Source organism: Pongo abelii, chromosome Y, assembly GCF_028885655.2.
Source record: "Pongo abelii isolate AG06213 chromosome Y, NHGRI_mPonAbe1-v2.0_pri, whole genome shotgun sequence".
Lineage (NCBI taxonomy): Eukaryota > Metazoa > Chordata > Mammalia > Primates > Hominidae > Pongo > Pongo abelii.
The window spans coordinates 55,630,100-55,646,719 of NC_072009.2; the positions used below are offsets into that span (position 1 = coordinate 55,630,100).

Consider the following 16,620-nt stretch of genomic DNA (forward strand, 5'->3'; position numbering starts at 1 on the left):
CTACGGGCTGTAGGCACTTTGACTGTGGTTCTTTCCTGAAGAAGCCACTTGCGCCAGTTCTTGCAGAGCAGTTCCCTCATTGTATTCAGCCCCTTGTTTCAGTCCTGGGACCATAGAGGGACCAGGGAGGGAGGCAAGGTCTCAGCCTGTGCCCCACAATGTGCTCTGAGAAGTCTCCTTTTTCTTTCGTTCTTCTTCTTTTTTTTTTTTTTTTTTTTTTTCCAGATGGAGGAGAAATCTCTTTTGTTACCTCCCTATGGACAGCCTCAAACTTCCAAATGAACAGACCCAGCATGGAGCCTTCAGGAAAGTGCACAAAATTCTGTCTAGTACCCAGAAGGAAGGGGGTTCCCACTGAGGGCAGGACCAATCTGCATGACCCTGTTCAGGAATGTTCTCCTCATAGTACAGCCTCAAGGTGTAGGCATTCTCTGTATGCATACAGTCCATGGCATCCTCTGCCAGGGGAGCCATCCAGCTGCACACCTGGAATGCAGCAGTGACCTGGGTGAGTGTGTGGTGCTGGACCTCATGACAAGTAGGGGAGAGGGAGATACAGAGACCACTGAGCACAGAACCCTGCCATAGGTTTCTTCTCTGAGACTTCCATCTGCTCTAGGATCTTCTTGCCCTGAGAAACTGCCCTGAGGTCAGATAGAAGCAAATGGCCACCACTCCCAGGGATGCCCCCTGTCACACTGTCAGCTCCCTAGAGGGGACTCAAGCAGTGGGGGCAGATTGTTTGGGCGGAAGCTCTGGAGATTTGGCCGGCTGGTTCATTCCATAAGCTCCTGTAATATGACACAAGTCAGGGGGAGATGCAACAGTGACATTACATTTTATTGTATTGTATTGTATTGTATTGTATTGTATTGTATTGTATTGTATTGTATTGTATTGTATTGTGTTTGTATTGTATTATTTTATTTTATTTTACTACTTTTTGAGAAGAAGTCTCATTCTGTCACCTGGACTAGAGTGAATCAACATGATCTCAGCTCACTGCAATCTTCCCCTCCCGGGTTCAAGGAATTCTCCTGCCTCAGCCTCCAAGCAGCTGGGACTACAGCCATGCATCACCACGACCAGATAATTTTTGCATTTTTAGTAGAGATAGAGTTTCACCATATTGGCCAGACTGGTCTCAAACTCCTGACCTCGTGATCTGCCCGTCTTGGCCTTCCAAAGTGTTGGGATTACAGGCATGAGCCACCATGCACGGCAGCCCTACCTTTTCTTTCATGGTATGACAAAGAGTTTTGTGAAGTTCAGACTGTGGTACTTGAGCAGCTCCAGTGAGGAATGGCTTAGGAAGCAAGGGCTGGTGGGCTTGGGGTTGAGCAATAGGCTGCAGGCCTACAAGGAGGAAGTGGGCACTGAGGAAGTGCCCTAGTTGTCTGTTCACAGACCCAGAAGAAGTGACATCCCAGGAGTCTTTGGGGAGCCAGCAGAGACTTACTGGATCCAGTAAAAGCTCCATGAGGATGCAGTGATGGGGCCCTTCTTGTCCTTGTCTGTAATTACAAAGAGGTAAATGAAGTCCACTTGCATCTTGCAGTTTCCAGGAAGTGGATTCCAGCTGTTCATGCTAGGCACTTTTAGGCACTGAAAGCACTTCAGGAATGGTCAAGTAAAAATAAGCTCTTCATCTCACTGAGGACCCTCTTCTTTACTCCCTTTGGGAGTTCCACCTTCCAATCATGGCTCTGGAGACACCATGGTCCCTCCTGGGTCCCTGGCAAGATGTACTCAGGTGGCACACAGTCAGTGAGGCTCATCTCCAAGTCATTCTTTCACTTTCTACTGTTTAAGGGACTCGAGGCTTGTCGTCAGCACAAGGCCACCCAAGGTCAGTTGTCTCCACCTAAATTTGACCCTGGTTTGAGTGCCTCTAGGCCAGACCCCTCCAGGTGAGAAAACCTGGTCCTCAGACTCTGGTCTCCATGCACCCCTTCCCTCTTTTCAATCCTGGCCCCAATGTCTCTTCCACCTCTCAGGTCATTGGAGAAGATGTTCGAGAAGAACAAGCAGCTTCAGTCAGCCCTGCTGAAGGCAGCAGATGGGTCCAGGCTCTTAAGCTGCTCTTGGATGTGGTTCATGTGGAAGCAGGCCTTGAATAGTGTGTGTAGCTCTTTCAGGGAGAGGGATGTAGGATGTTACCAGGGACCTGTACCCTAAAACATCGCATATAGAACAGAAAATAGTTTGCAAGATGCTTTCATGGGTGATTTTAATTTTCAACTTTAGGTTTCCATTTTCAAATTCCATAATGAACACAGAGGTTTATAATTTCAACACACACACACTCACACAAACACACATGGGCAGAGATCCTTTCTTATGAAAAATTTTCTGCGAAATGCCTCTGAAGCACACAGTGGTCTTGAGGAGCCGACAAGTCTAACTGCTTTTTTTGCACTAGTGTCTTGGGTAGATGGAGCACTTACAGCTGCCTTTTTGGGCAGCCCTCATGCAGGGGTGTGCTGAAGACTCCCCAGGGCCTCCAACTTCAGGACCATCTTCCAGTGTGTGTTTCATTGAATGTTAATGGTGGCTGTTTTGGGAAAGAGGAAAGGTTCTGTGATCAACTATGGGCACCATTGAGCTACAAATCTTTTCCATAATTGCTCTTAGCAAGCAGGTAGACCCTGGGAACATGAGTGGCTTTTTCCCAGGGAACATGAGTACATGAGAGATTTTGCTTTACAACCAGGTGAATCTCACCACAGCAGTTGGTGCTGCACAGGGCAGATTTCCCCACTCAAATACTGTGAATCTTTTTAAGTTTTTTTTTTTTTTCCAAGACATCATTTAGCTTTATAGAGTTTGATTGGGGTGATATCAAGCCTGGCTTTGTACTGCCTGATATTTTAGAATCAAAACTCTGTTCTTTAACTTGTGGGCTGTGAAGTTATAAAGTGTTGGTGTGACAGGCTAGAGAAGGAAGCCTGTGGTCCAATCCTACATGCACATTCTTATCTGTGACACAAAGATCTCCGAGGAGTAGGGAAGTGCTGCCTGGCCCTTCTTTTGGGGTCCCTCCCCAAGACAGTCAACCCAACTTCCAAATCAGCATTCCCTCATACATAGCCCTGAGCCCCCTGCAGCTCCTTACTGTTTTGCAGCCCAGGGAAGTTGTTTGGCATGTTGCTGTCCAGGTGCAGTGAGACGCAGGCACAGTAACACATTTCTTCATGGACCATCAGCACCGGCTAAATCTCCTGCAACATCTCCTTAAGGGACACCTGCAGGGAGAAGGCCCCAACAACTCTGATGAGAAACCTCATGGCTGGAAGCAAGGACTTACCGTTTCCCCAGCCCAGAGCCCTGAAAATAATGCCAAGAATTCTCAATTTTCCACTTTTTGAATATTTAGTACTTTTTAGAATCCCAGGCCCCCTCTATATTTGTCATGCCTACCTACACCTGTCTGTGTGTGTAGAACAGAGCCTGGTCACACTGACTATCCCTGCAGACCAAGAAAAATCCCTATACAGAGTAGGGGGAGATGGAAGAACTAAGGGAAACAAAATGGCAACTTTGCCTCATCCCTTGCCCAGTGCTGAGGTCCCCAGGGCAAACAGCTTTTGCCTTCAACTTCAAGTTAACAGCCTACAAAATATATTCATTTTTACTTCCCCCACTCTCTTACTAATGTTACAAATTATATCTCTATATATTGTGTGTATTTTCACAGACATTTAAGAATTTTATGCAGAATTATTACAATAGCAAATTTTATATCTTTGTATGTATTTATATTTAACAGAGAGCTTTATATTTTCATATGGTTTTATGATGCTGTCCACCATCATTTAATGTTTCAGCAGAATTGACTCTCATTTGCATTTTTTCCTAGGGTTATTCTAGTTGTAAGCAACCTTAGATTTTTTATTTTAAAGTTACAAAGGCTTTATTTTTCTAATTTTTGAAGTACAGTTTTTTCCAGATCAATTATTCTTGGTTATTAGTATTTTTTGTTTCATCAATGCAATGTATAAGTTTCTCAGCATCCCCTCTTTTTCTCCCAAATAACATTTATGTCATTTTCTTCCTATGTTCTTTTTATAAGACTCTTTCTCTAATTATATTGGTCTACTTGATGATGTCCAGTAAGTCTCATATTTCACATTTACTTTTTCTATTTTTTTTCAAAAATTGATTTCCAGGCCTAAATATTGGTGAATAATATATGTTTAATTTTCTGATTCATTTTCTGCTCCATTGTTTGCTGTTGTGTCTCTGTAGTGAATTTGTAAATGCCAGTTATTGGATCCCTCAATGCCACAATTTCTGTTGAGTTTTTAGAAAAAGGTTTAATCTCTTTATTGATATCACATTTTATTCATTTATTATTTTTAAATGTTATTCAATTGTTTATTTTTGTTTTATCTTTGTTCACTGAGAGCTTTTAATTATTTTCAATTCATTATCAGGTATGCAAAAATCTTTATTTCTTAAGATTCAACTTCTAGATATTTATTCTGTTTCTTCCAGTGAAGTGTATTTTACACCTTCTCCATATGCCTTGTAATTTTTTATAAGATCTGGAAAATTATACAACATCCATCAAATCTAGCATTTAAAGCCTGGCATGACAGGGCACGGTAGCTCGTGCCTGTAATCCCAGCACTTTGGGAGGCCAAGATGGGCAGATTACTGGAGGCCAGGAGTTTGAGACCAGCCTGGCTAACATAGCAAAACCTGTCTCTACTGAAAATACAAAAAAATTAGCTGGCCATTGTGGTGTGCACCTCTCGTCCCAGCCACTCAGGAGACTGAGAAAAGAGAATCGCTTGAACATGGGAGACGGAGGTTGCAGTGAGCTGAGATTGCCTCACTGCACTCCAGCCTAGGGGACAAAGCAAAACTATTTCTCAAAAAAAAAAAAAAACTGGCTTAGTAAAGGGTGATATTGACAGAAATCAAACAGGCTATGCATCTGCTTCACAGATGCATTCTCAGATATGTCTTCTCTGGATCTGTGTGTATTTCTCAGTTAAAGAGAAATTTTTCCATTGTTTTTAGATTGATTACCTATTTTATTCCCCAGCTGACTGTCTGTGGTATTGCAGTTTCTCTAGTGCTGCAATTTTCTTTCTTCTCATCAGACACAACTCTCATCTGTATGACTCCATCATGTCCTTCAGCATTCCATGTCAGGAAATAATCTATTCATTAGGCAACTTCTCAAAAGGACAAACATTTCAACACATACACTACAGCTTTAATTCTGTCCTGAGGAAGATGCTGGGAGTTAGGCTTTTTATGGTGAGCCCAATTACTATTGTGGGGAAGGAAAAAAAAATCTCTGGTGGATAGTCTGTAGCAAAATTCCTGCAGTGTGGAAAGAGAGGAAGCAATAGCCATGTACAAAGCAAGGTGAAAATAAATGAGCATGTAACACATGGGAGAGGTCCAAAGGTCATAGAGAAAGCCAGAGTTTAAATATGGTTTGGTCACCTCTGTTACAATGGAAATTGTTTTAAAAAAGTCTAATTTTATTTTTCTTGCTGTCACAGATAAACATGTTCTTGTCGCATGCTTACTACGCTCTTCAATCTTCTATGGCTTCTTTTCTCCCTCCCAGAATCTTCCAGTGCATTCTCACTGAAAACCAAAGTCCTCTCAGAATCTGTAAGAACCTACATGATCTGACTAGTTTTCATTAGTTTTGTTAATCTGGGGAAATCTGTGCGCATTTCTGGAGACCTCTACTTTATGCAATTTTTAAATAAATATGTGGTGTCTCAAGTCAAAAGTATGTGAAGGGAGTAGTGGAGGCATTGGGATTTGGTTTAGAAATTCCAAGAACAGTATTGCAAAGTACATGTGAGCAAGGCACTCAGAGACGTCGCGGCAAGCTGTCATTGCTTCTGAACTTCCTACTCACCGGTACACCAGGGGTTGGAAGAACCGCACTAGGCAAAGAACTTGCATCAGTGTCAGGACTGAAATACATTGATGTGGGTGATTTACCTTGAGAAGAGCAATTGTATGATGTCTATGATGAAGAGTATGACTGTCCCATTTTAGATGAAGACAGAGTAGTTGATGAGTTAGATAACCAAATGAGAGAAGGTGGAGTTATTTTTGATTACCACGGTTTTGATTTCTTCCTTAAACTCTGGATTCACATAATTTTTGTGCTGAGGACAGATACCAATGTATTGTACGAAAGACTTGAAACAAGAGGTTATAATGAGAAGACTCTAACAGACAATACTCAGTGTGAGATTATTCAAGTTCTTTATAAAGAAGCCACAACATCCCACAAGGAAGAAATCGTGCATCAGTTGCCCAGCAATATACGGGAAGAACTAGAAAAAAATGTAGATCAGATTGGCTGGGTGCAGTGGTTCACGCCTGTAATCCTGACAGTTTGGGAGGCCAAGGTGGGTGGATCACGAGGTCAAGAGATCAAGACTATCCTGGCTAACACAATGTAACCCCATCTCTATTAAAAATACAAAAAAAAAAAAAAAAAAAAATTAGCCGGGGCGTGTTGGTGTGTGCCTGTATTCTTATCTTCTCAGGAGGCTGAGGCAGGAGAATGGCATGAACCTGGGATGCATAGCTTACAGTGAGCTGAGATCGCACCACTGCACTCCAGCCTGGGCGACAGAGCGAGACTCCGACTCAAAATAAACAAAAATAAATAAATAAATATATACATACATACATAAATACATAAATAAATAAGAAAATAATATAGATCAGATCTAGAAATGGATTGAACAGTGGATCAAATATCATAACTCTTGACTTATAGGGCCAGCTACCTTACAATCATTCTTGTTGATATTACTCTTCTGACATCATAGAAATTGTTCAAGTATCAGTAACACTTTATTAAAATCATGTTGCAGGACTAGCAGGTGGATAGTATAGAGGTTTATGCCTGTGTATCTTTTTCTCCATGAGAAACCTAAACATCTGAAATATAATGAATATAGTATAATTAAGGATTGAGACAAAAACTGTAATTTTAAAACAAATTGCTAAGGAATAAATAAATCTGACAAAATGGGTGGATATGTTTTAAGTTTATTACAGAAAAAAATGTAGATGATCTCTTAAAATAAACTAAAGACTAAAGAGAAAGTATCAAAGTATTCCTTTTTTCTTTCTAGAAATTAGAAAATAAGGGAAGTGTTGTACTCTATAGAAAATTTAAAAGGTACAAAACAGCATGTTGAAAAGTTAGGTTTCCCTTCCAGAACACAATATCCACAGGCAATCCAGGATCCTTCACTTTAGGAAATAATGTTACTGGTTTCCAGTATATCTTTTAAGAGGTTTTATGCCTGCACAGTGTATATATATGGGTGTACAATTTTTTTAGAACATAATAGTATATTGCACACACTATTCTGTACCTCTCTTTTTTTACTTAATATATTTGGAGTTTATATCATATCAGTACAGAACTGCCCCCCCTTTTTTTTTTAGCTGAGATATACATATCATACAATCCAATTTACAATTTTGAAGTGTATAATCAGAACTGGATATGGTGGCTTATGCTTGTAATCCCAGCAGCTGGGGTGGCTGAGGTGGAGAATTGCTTGAGGCAGGAGTTCAAGAACAGCCTAGGAAACACAGTGAGACCTTAGACTATAAAAACAAACATAAATGAATTATACATTCCATTGGTTTTTAGCTTATTAACAAGGTTATGACTGTCACCACTGTGGGGGAAGCAGTGATGATAAAGGAAAATCCTATACCCTTTAGCAGTCACTCTCTATTCTTTCCTCCTCATCACTTTGCAGTTGCTAGTCTGCTTTCTGTCTCTATGGATTTGCATATTCTGGATATTTCATATAAATGGGATTACACAATAAAAAAAGAAATTCCAGGAGTACCACAGAGAGAGATGGCACATGTTTCCTGCTTTATGATTTCTCATCTTATGAAGGTTTAAGACATAATTCTACAAAAAAATTTGATGGAAAATCTTTATGTGCAAAAGTATCTTGTTAAATATAAAAAATTATTTTATGGAGAATTCTTTTTCCTTATCAGGACCTAATCTTAAAAATTTAAATGCTATATGCCAAGAGTATCTACTATAGGGTGGCTTATTGTATGTACTCATTTTATGGATTCCTTACAAAAAGTTTTCCCATAGGGGAAATTAAAACATTGCTCTACATACATTGAATTTCCAATTATTACCTTATTTCTCACTTATTATTTTGTGATTCTGTCTTCTTTAACATGAAGATTATCATGACTGTGTTTTCACTTTCTGAATGTCATATGTCTGTAATTTGCCTGCAATGTTGGTTTCAGAAGTTCTACAACAGCGTGCTCAAGGCCTGGCATGGTGGCTCACACGTGTAATCCCAGCACTTTGGGAGGCAGAGGTGGGCAGATAATGAGGCCAGGAATTTGAGACCAGCCTGGCCAACATAGTGAAACCCCAATTCTACTAAAAGTACCAAAATTAGCCCGGTGTAGTGGCATGCACCTATAATCATAGTTACTCGAGAGGCTGAGGAACGAGAATCACTTGAAACTGGGAGGCGGAATTGGCAGTGAGCCAAGATCCTTCCACTGCACACCAGCCTGGGCAGCAGAGTGAGACTCTGCCTCAAAAAATAAATACATAAATAAAATAATACAACATCCTCAAATGTATATGTTACATATAAATTATAAAATTTATTAAAATATTTGTCTTGTATATTCCATCAACTTTAGGCACAATCTTATTATTAGCATTTTCTACCAGTTTCCTCAACTTTTACCTGAATAATAGCACAACTTATTCCCAATTTTATTTTATATATCAATTTATTATACTGTATGTAAAATATATATACTTATTGTATTTAGAAATGTAAGACTTTTCTTCTAAAGGCTAAATTACAGCCTTACTATTTTGTAAGAAAAGCAGCAATGGGCTGGGCATGGTGGCTTATACCTATAATCCAAGCACTTTGGGAGGCCAAGCCAGGTGGATCACCTGAGGTCAGAAGTTTGAGACAAGCAGCCTGAACAACATGGAGAAACTCCATCTCTACTAAAAATACAAAATTAGCTGAGCATGGTGGCACATGTCTGTAGTTCCAGCTGCTCAGGTGGCTGAGGCAGGAGAATAGCTTGAACCTGGGAGGTGGAGGTTATGGTAAACCAAGATCATTGCCCTCCAGCCTGGGAAACAAGAGTAAAACTCCGTCTGAAAAAAAAAAGAAAAAGGGAAACAAAGCAGCAATATATCAAAATATCAGTAGCATAATTTAAAAGTTTCTCTAGTATTACTTAAAAGTTTATTTTTTAAAACTTTCTCATCAAAGTTCTTTATGAATAATTATAATGTGTTTTCTTTGAAATGTTATTGCCCTAACTGTATCAAACATTTCAAAATTCATGTTTTTCATGGATGCACAGTTAGAGTTGAAAATTGTAGTTATCTAGAATTTTATCTCGTTTATTGAGGATTTTATGGGTTAAAGTTGCTCTTCATTAAGTTTTATATTTTATATTTCTGTATTTTTCAGAGAAGGCTGTTTCACATAAGTTGTGTTTCTAGTTTCTACCTATTTATTACAGTTTTGATTTGCAGTATTCAAATCAGAATTTGGGGGGTTAATGTTAATTTTAACTTTGTTTGCAATTTTGTATCTGTTTGTTTCATTTTTTAGGGCAGGCCACCTTAAATCAGTTTACTGTTTTTAGTTTTAATATATATATATTATAATTTTGTTTGACAATTGTCAGCTCTGTACATCTTAATACAGTGTGAGGCAAAAGTCAACTATGAATCAGCCCTACTTCCTTTGTGAATATAATTATCTAAATTTTTTTTGCTTGTATAAACATTACCCCTATTTTGTTTATGATTTGTATATTTTTCTTCTTGGCTGGTGGCCAATAATTGATTCTATCTAGGTGAGTATTCATGGAAATTGTCTTAATTTCAACATGTTTATCTTATAATATCTTAGTGTGAAAGAAACTTTTTTGTAGTTTGAAGGTAACTTTTTAGAAAGTTTGTAACTCTATTTCTGTTAGCTGTCTTATTTATTTTTAAGACAGACTCTTGCTCTGTCACTGAAAGTGCAGTGGCACAGTCTTAGCTCACTGCAACCTCTACCTCCCAGTTTAAAGCAATTCTTCTGCTTCAGCCTCGTGAATAGCCGGGAATAAAGGCATGCACCACCATGCCTGGCTAAGTTTTGTATTTTTAGTAGAAATGGGGCCAGGTTGGTCTTGAATTCTTAATCTCAAGTGATCTGAACACCTTGGCCTCCTAGAGTGTTGGGATTACAGGCCTGAGCCACCTGCCCTCAGCTGTCACTGTTAATTTTAATTGTAGCAAAAATACATAACATAAAATTGAAAATCTTATTTTTTCTTATACAGTTTAGCCATGTTAAGTGTATTTACATTGCTATGCAACATATCTGTAAAACTTTTTTCTTTTGCAAAACTAAAACTCAATATAAACTAATAATACCCATGTTTTTTTTACCACCTGACTCCTGATGAAAACCATTCCATTTTCTATTCCTTTTAAAGGCTGAGTAGTTTTCCATTACTTTTATATCACAGATTGTATTTATTCATTTATTCGATGAGGAAAGTTTGTTTTGCTTTCAAATATTGGCCTTTGTGAATAATGCTTCAATGAGTACCAATGTGCCAATAGATATATTGGAATGGTATAGATGTTCCAATAACCGTTTGCCCATATGTGCAAGGTTTTCATCTGTGCTACATTGTGTTTTATTGGAAACCTTGTCTGTTTTTATGCCAGAACCAAACTGTCTTTATTACTGTAGCTTTGTAATGTGCTTTGAAATCAGAAAAGGTGACATCAGTAACATTATTTCTTTTTTTAAACATTTTTGGGCCCTTTTTTGTCCCTTGAGATTCCATATAATTTGTTGGTTAGTTTTTCTATTTCTAAAAAAAAAAAAAGTTAATTTAAAGGGATTGCATTGAATCTGTAGTTCACTAGGAACTAAGAACACTTTTACAATATTAAGCCTTACAACCTTTGAACACAAGCATGCTCACAAGTGAGTAGTTTAATTTCCATATGGGATAATATTTTTGTTTTCTTCTGTTATTGATTTCTAGTTTTATTCCATTTTGATCAGAAATAATAGTCTTTAAGATTTCTATTCTTAAGAAATTGTTAAGTCTTGTATTGTGGCCTAATAGGTGGTGCATTTAGGAGAATGTTTTATGAACTATTGAGAAAATTGTGTTCTTCTGTTGTTGTGTGTTCTGTATATTCTCATTAGATCTAATTTTTGTCTAGTGTTTTCAAAATTTCTGTTTCCTTATTAATATTTAGGCTGGCTTTACTATTTATTATTAAAAGTTTGAATTAAACTATTCTATTATTTTTTTTTCTGTCTATTGTAATAATTATTTCAATGTTTGCTTTGTTCATTTGGAAACACTGGTGTGAAAAATGTATGTATACATATATACACACACATATATAATAACATTTCATAAGTTCTAAGTGAATGAGACCTTTTATTATTACTTAATGGCCTTCTTTCTCTCCTGTGACAGTTTAGACTAAAAGTTTATTTTTATTTTTGAGAAGGAGTCTCACTCTCACCCAGGCTGGAGTGCAGTGGCACGATCTCAGCTCACTGCAAGCTCCACCTCCTGGGTTCATGCCATTCTCCTGCCTCGCCTCTCAAGTAGCTATGACTACAGGCACCCGCCACCACTCCTAGCTACATTTTTGTATTTTTAGTACAGATGAGGTTTCACCGTGTTAGCCACGATGGTTTCCATCTCCCGACCTCATGATCTGCCCACCTGGGCCTTTCAAAATGTTGGGATTACATGGGGATTTCATAAAACCTTTTTTTTTTTTTGAGTTGGAGTCTGATACTGTTTGTTGCTCAGGTTGGAGTGCAATGGTGCAATCTCAGCTCACAGCAACCTCTGATTCCTGAGTTCAAATGATTCTCCTGCCTTAGCCTCCTCAGTGGCTGGGATTACAGGGGACCACCACCATCCCTGGCTAATTTTTTGTATTTTTCATAGAGATGGGGTGTTTCACCATGTTGACCAGGCTGGTGTCAATCTCCTGACTTCGTGATTCACCCATCTCAGCCTACTAAATTGCTGTGATTACAGGCATGAGCCACCATGCCCGGCCAGTAACAAATTAATTTTAATTGCATGCAAACATTCTTTCTCTTTCCATCTGCCTCAACTTAATATTACTGATGTCATTAATATATTTTTATATTATATAACATTAACAAATGTTTTTGCATATTTTTAGGCTTCTGTTTTTTAATTATATTACATAATTACATATGTTTTATGAACCATCATTTGAATTCATCACAATTTTATTTTTGTGCCTGCATATTTCTTTTCCAGAGAGTTATGGATTTTCATCTAATTTTGTGATGCTATTTATCATCACTTTATTTTTATAATGAGAAAATCTCTCTTTAGCATTTCTTGTAGTGCAGTCCTAGTGGTGATATGCTATTGCAGTATGTGGTCATCATGAAAAGACTTTACTTTTTCTTCATTTTGATAAATAGTATATCTGGATATAGTATTATTGCTTAAAATTTTTTCTTCTTTCAGCACATTGACAATATTACCCATGTCCTTTCTGACCAGCAAGATTCCTGCAGCTAGATTCACTGATTATCTCATAGAAGCATCCATATAAATGACACATAGTTTTTACTTTTTGGCTTTCAAGATTATCTGCTACTCTGTGACTTTCAAAATTTTGCTTATAATTTTTCTCATTAGGAATCTTTTTGTGTTTATCCTAGTCAAAATTTGTTGAACATTTTAATTTTTATCTTTTTTACTTAGGCTTGATAATTTCTCAGGCATTTTTTTCTTTTTATATTCTTCAACTCCATAATTTGCTCTTTAAATTTTTTCTTATTATATTCTCATTTTCCTGATTTTATTTCATTGTCTGTGATCATATTTTGGTCACTGAGCACCATTTAGATAATTCTTTTAAAATTTTTTAGGTAATTTATACCTATTTCTTTAGGGTAGATTTCTGGGTATTTATCTTTTTTTTTTAATTATTATTTTGTTGTATTACCCTAATACTTTGCACATGTTGTAATTTTTGGCTGATTATATTATATTATATTATATATGTCCATTAAACTTGTCCATTTAAAATAATCACTGGTCACAGGTTTTACATAGAGGCTTTTTTCTGAGAGAGTCTGACACAAACTGTTTGGCTTAGAAATTCTGAAGTTCTCTCAAACCTTTTCTCAAGAGTCATTTTCTTTCATTACACTTGTTCTCAGCCAAACCAATCTGTCATTCAAAGTACACCACCATGTCTTTGAGCATTCTGAAGCCAGGAGTTGGGAGTCCACTCCTAGATGCACCATGTTGTACTGGGAAGGAGAAAGAACCGTCGTGTGTAAATGTAACAAACTTTCCTTTTTTTGGGGAGGGATGTGGTTTCACTCTCGTTGCCCAGGCTGTAGTGCAATGGCATGATCTCGGCTCATGGCAACCTCTGCCTCCTAGTTTCAAGTGATTCTCTTGCCTTAGCCTCCCTAGTAGCTTGGATTACAGGCATGTGCCTCTGTGCCTAACTAATTTTGCATTTTTAGTAGAAATGGGGTATCTCCACGTAGTTCAGACTGCGCTTGAACTCCTGACCTCAAGTGCTCTGCCTGACTTGAGCCCCCACAATGCTGGGATGACAGGCATAAGCCACTGCACCTGGCCACAAACATTCATTCTCATGAATGTGGAGGACATGCATGTCCTTGACAAAAAAAGTTTTAGACTTTTAAAAAAATTTGATATGGGTTTGGGGGTAATCTAACCACTACTAGCTCCAAGAAATCCTCATGTAATTTGGTCAACTGTGAAGCAACAGCATCCATCAGCATTAATAGCCTGTATGCAGTGCATTTTCCCACTGAGTTCCCCAAAAACGTCCTCAGTGTAGAGATGAGAAAACACAGGCTACACAATTTCAAATGGCTGCTGAACAGCACATGGGTCAGACCTAAGAACCTTCCAGAGAGGGCTGCATGAAATTTCCTCTAAATTACCTGAAACACAGAAGCTTCTGACATTGAGTGAAAGAACCTGGAGAAGCCATATTTCCTCTCCATTTTGGAGACAGTGAACAGGGCAAGACATCTTAGAAAGAATTAAATCAACATTTTTTTCTTCCTATTTTTTTTTTTTTTGAGACAGAGTCTCATACTGTCACCAAGGCTGGAGTTCAGTGGCAGGATCTTTGCTTACTGTAACCTCAGCCTCCTGGGTTCATGCAATTTTTCTCCCTCAGCTTCCTGAGTAGCTGGGACTGCAGGAGCCGGCCACCGCTCCCGGGTAAATTTTTTGTATTTTTATTAGAGATGGGGTTTCACCGTGTTAGGAAGGATGGTCTTGATCTCCTGACCTCGTTATTCACCTGCTTCAGCCTCCCAAAGTGCTGGGATTACAGGTGTGAGCCACTGTGCCTTGCCCTTCTTTTTTTAATATTAAAGAAAGTCTTAAGAAAGAGACACAACATTTTTAGTCCTGGTAAGAAGATAAATGCTGGGAGACTCCAGGATTAATGGCAGAGTCAAAGATCTGAGGAGATAAATAGAGGTACAGAAAATCCATATCTATATTTAAAGTAACAACTAGCAAGTGACTTAAACATATATATGTTGGAAAAATGGAAATAAAAGAACAATGTGTTTTTCTTGTCCCCGCAGACATAAGATTGTCAGAAAATTTTTTTAAAAAAAGTCAATATCCAGGGGAGGCTGGGTTCAGAGAAGCAGCTTTATTCAGGGACTCTTGTTGACAATGCACTTGCCACAGACCTTGTGGAAAGTCATCTGGCTGTAGCTTTCAAAGTTTTACACATGTACATCCTTTTACCCAGTAATCACTTTCCTGGCAATCTACCATTAATATATATCATGTTCTTAATTGTGTCCCTTCTCCCACATTTATATGTTGATATTCTAATATTTATATGTTGACATTCTAAGGCATATATAATGTAATTAGCCTCAAATTGCGAGTAAGTGTGTGTTTGGACATACCATTTTCAAAGAGGTAACTATGATTAAGTAAGTTCAGTAAAATGGACCCTGATCTAACATGACTGGAGTCTTTTTAAAAAGAATAAAGACACGGAGGCTCAAGAGAAGACCCTGTGAAAACAGAAATAGAATGTGTTCAATTAATCTCAAATAGAAAGAGGCATTAGAGAAACTACTTCAGCCAATAGATTGTTGTTCAATTTCTAGCCTCCAGAATTATGAGAAACTCAGTTTCCATTAAGACCTTCAGTATATGTTACTGGATTGTGGCATTACAGCTAAAATGGAAATAGAATGTTATCATGGCAGGATCCACCAGTATTGAAAGGCTAAGCCTCTCTGGTAAATGACTTTCTTTTATAGAACATTACAAAGACATGTGAGGTCACAGCTTGTACCCTGGTGGGTTACAGGGATGAGTTCTCTGAGGTGACACATTGCAGGCAAATGCCAGAAACAACATAACCTTTTTTTCATGTAACCTCTTCCCTATTTTTATGTAAAAACCTCCCTAGTAATAGTGGTGGCTTTTAAGTCTCAGAGAAAGTCTGGCAATACAGTGAAGCTGCCTGCTACAGAAGATACAGAAGATACAGGAGATATCTGGGGTAAATACAGAAGATACCTGGGGTAAATACAATACAAACTCTAGCAACATGAACAAATACAACCTAGTGTAAAGTAAAAACAACACAAAGGCCTCCTCTGGTATTTCTACAAGTATGTGAACAGGGAATTTACGCCTAACCAAGTTGCCATTGGGACTAACGAAGGCTAGAGTTTTTGGCGGCAGAACTTTGGGTCACTCTGAGAAAAAAGCTTTAAGACAGAGTCCAGAGAGAGTCCACATTTGGGTCTGGGTTTTGGACCCATCACGGCCTTGTGAGACCCCTGTCTGTAGAGACTCCCATGTGCCTGCTTTCACCATAGCTCACTGTGGGACATGCTTGGTGGTATGGAAAACCTGCCCCTTATCCAAGGAGATGGGGACTTGAACTTATCAAACAGCTGCTCATTGATTTTAATACAGCTCTGTAAAGAGAATGTCCAGCAGCCAAGCCAACTCCTCCCCCAAAAAATGTTAATGGTCTCCCTTGTATTTACTACAAGGTGATATTCCCATTAGAAATTCTGCTCCCGGCTGGGCATGGTAATTCACACCTGTAATTCCAGCAGTTTGGGAGGCTGAGGAGGGTGGATCACGGGGTCAGGAGATCGAGATCATCCTGGCTAACAAGGCGAAACCCAATCTCTACTAAAAATACAAAAAAAAAAAAAAAATAGCTGGATATGGTTGCAAAAGCCTGTACTCCCAGCTGCTCAGGAGACTGAGGCAGGAGAATGGTGTGAATCCAGTCGGCGGAGCTTGCAGTGAGTGGAGATTGAGCCACTGACCTCCAGCCTGGGTGACAGTGCGAGATTCTGTCTGAAAAAAAAAAAATTTCTGCTCCCCATATCTGGCACACAGGAGCATCTGCATAGACCCACAGCCTATGAGGAAACCATAGGACAGATTAAGGCCTTGGGATTCACATATGAGTAGACACAGTTAGTCCCCAACACTCAACTT

The 16,620-nt window shown here is 38.6% G+C and overlaps 1 pseudogene; it reads left to right on the forward strand.

Annotated features, from left to right (window-relative positions):
- Positions 1 to 448: 448 nt before the first annotated feature.
- On the forward strand, positions 449 to 6,765 carry LOC129053331 (adenylate kinase isoenzyme 6-like; annotated as a pseudogene).
- Positions 6,766 to 16,620: the final 9,855 nt, after the last annotated feature.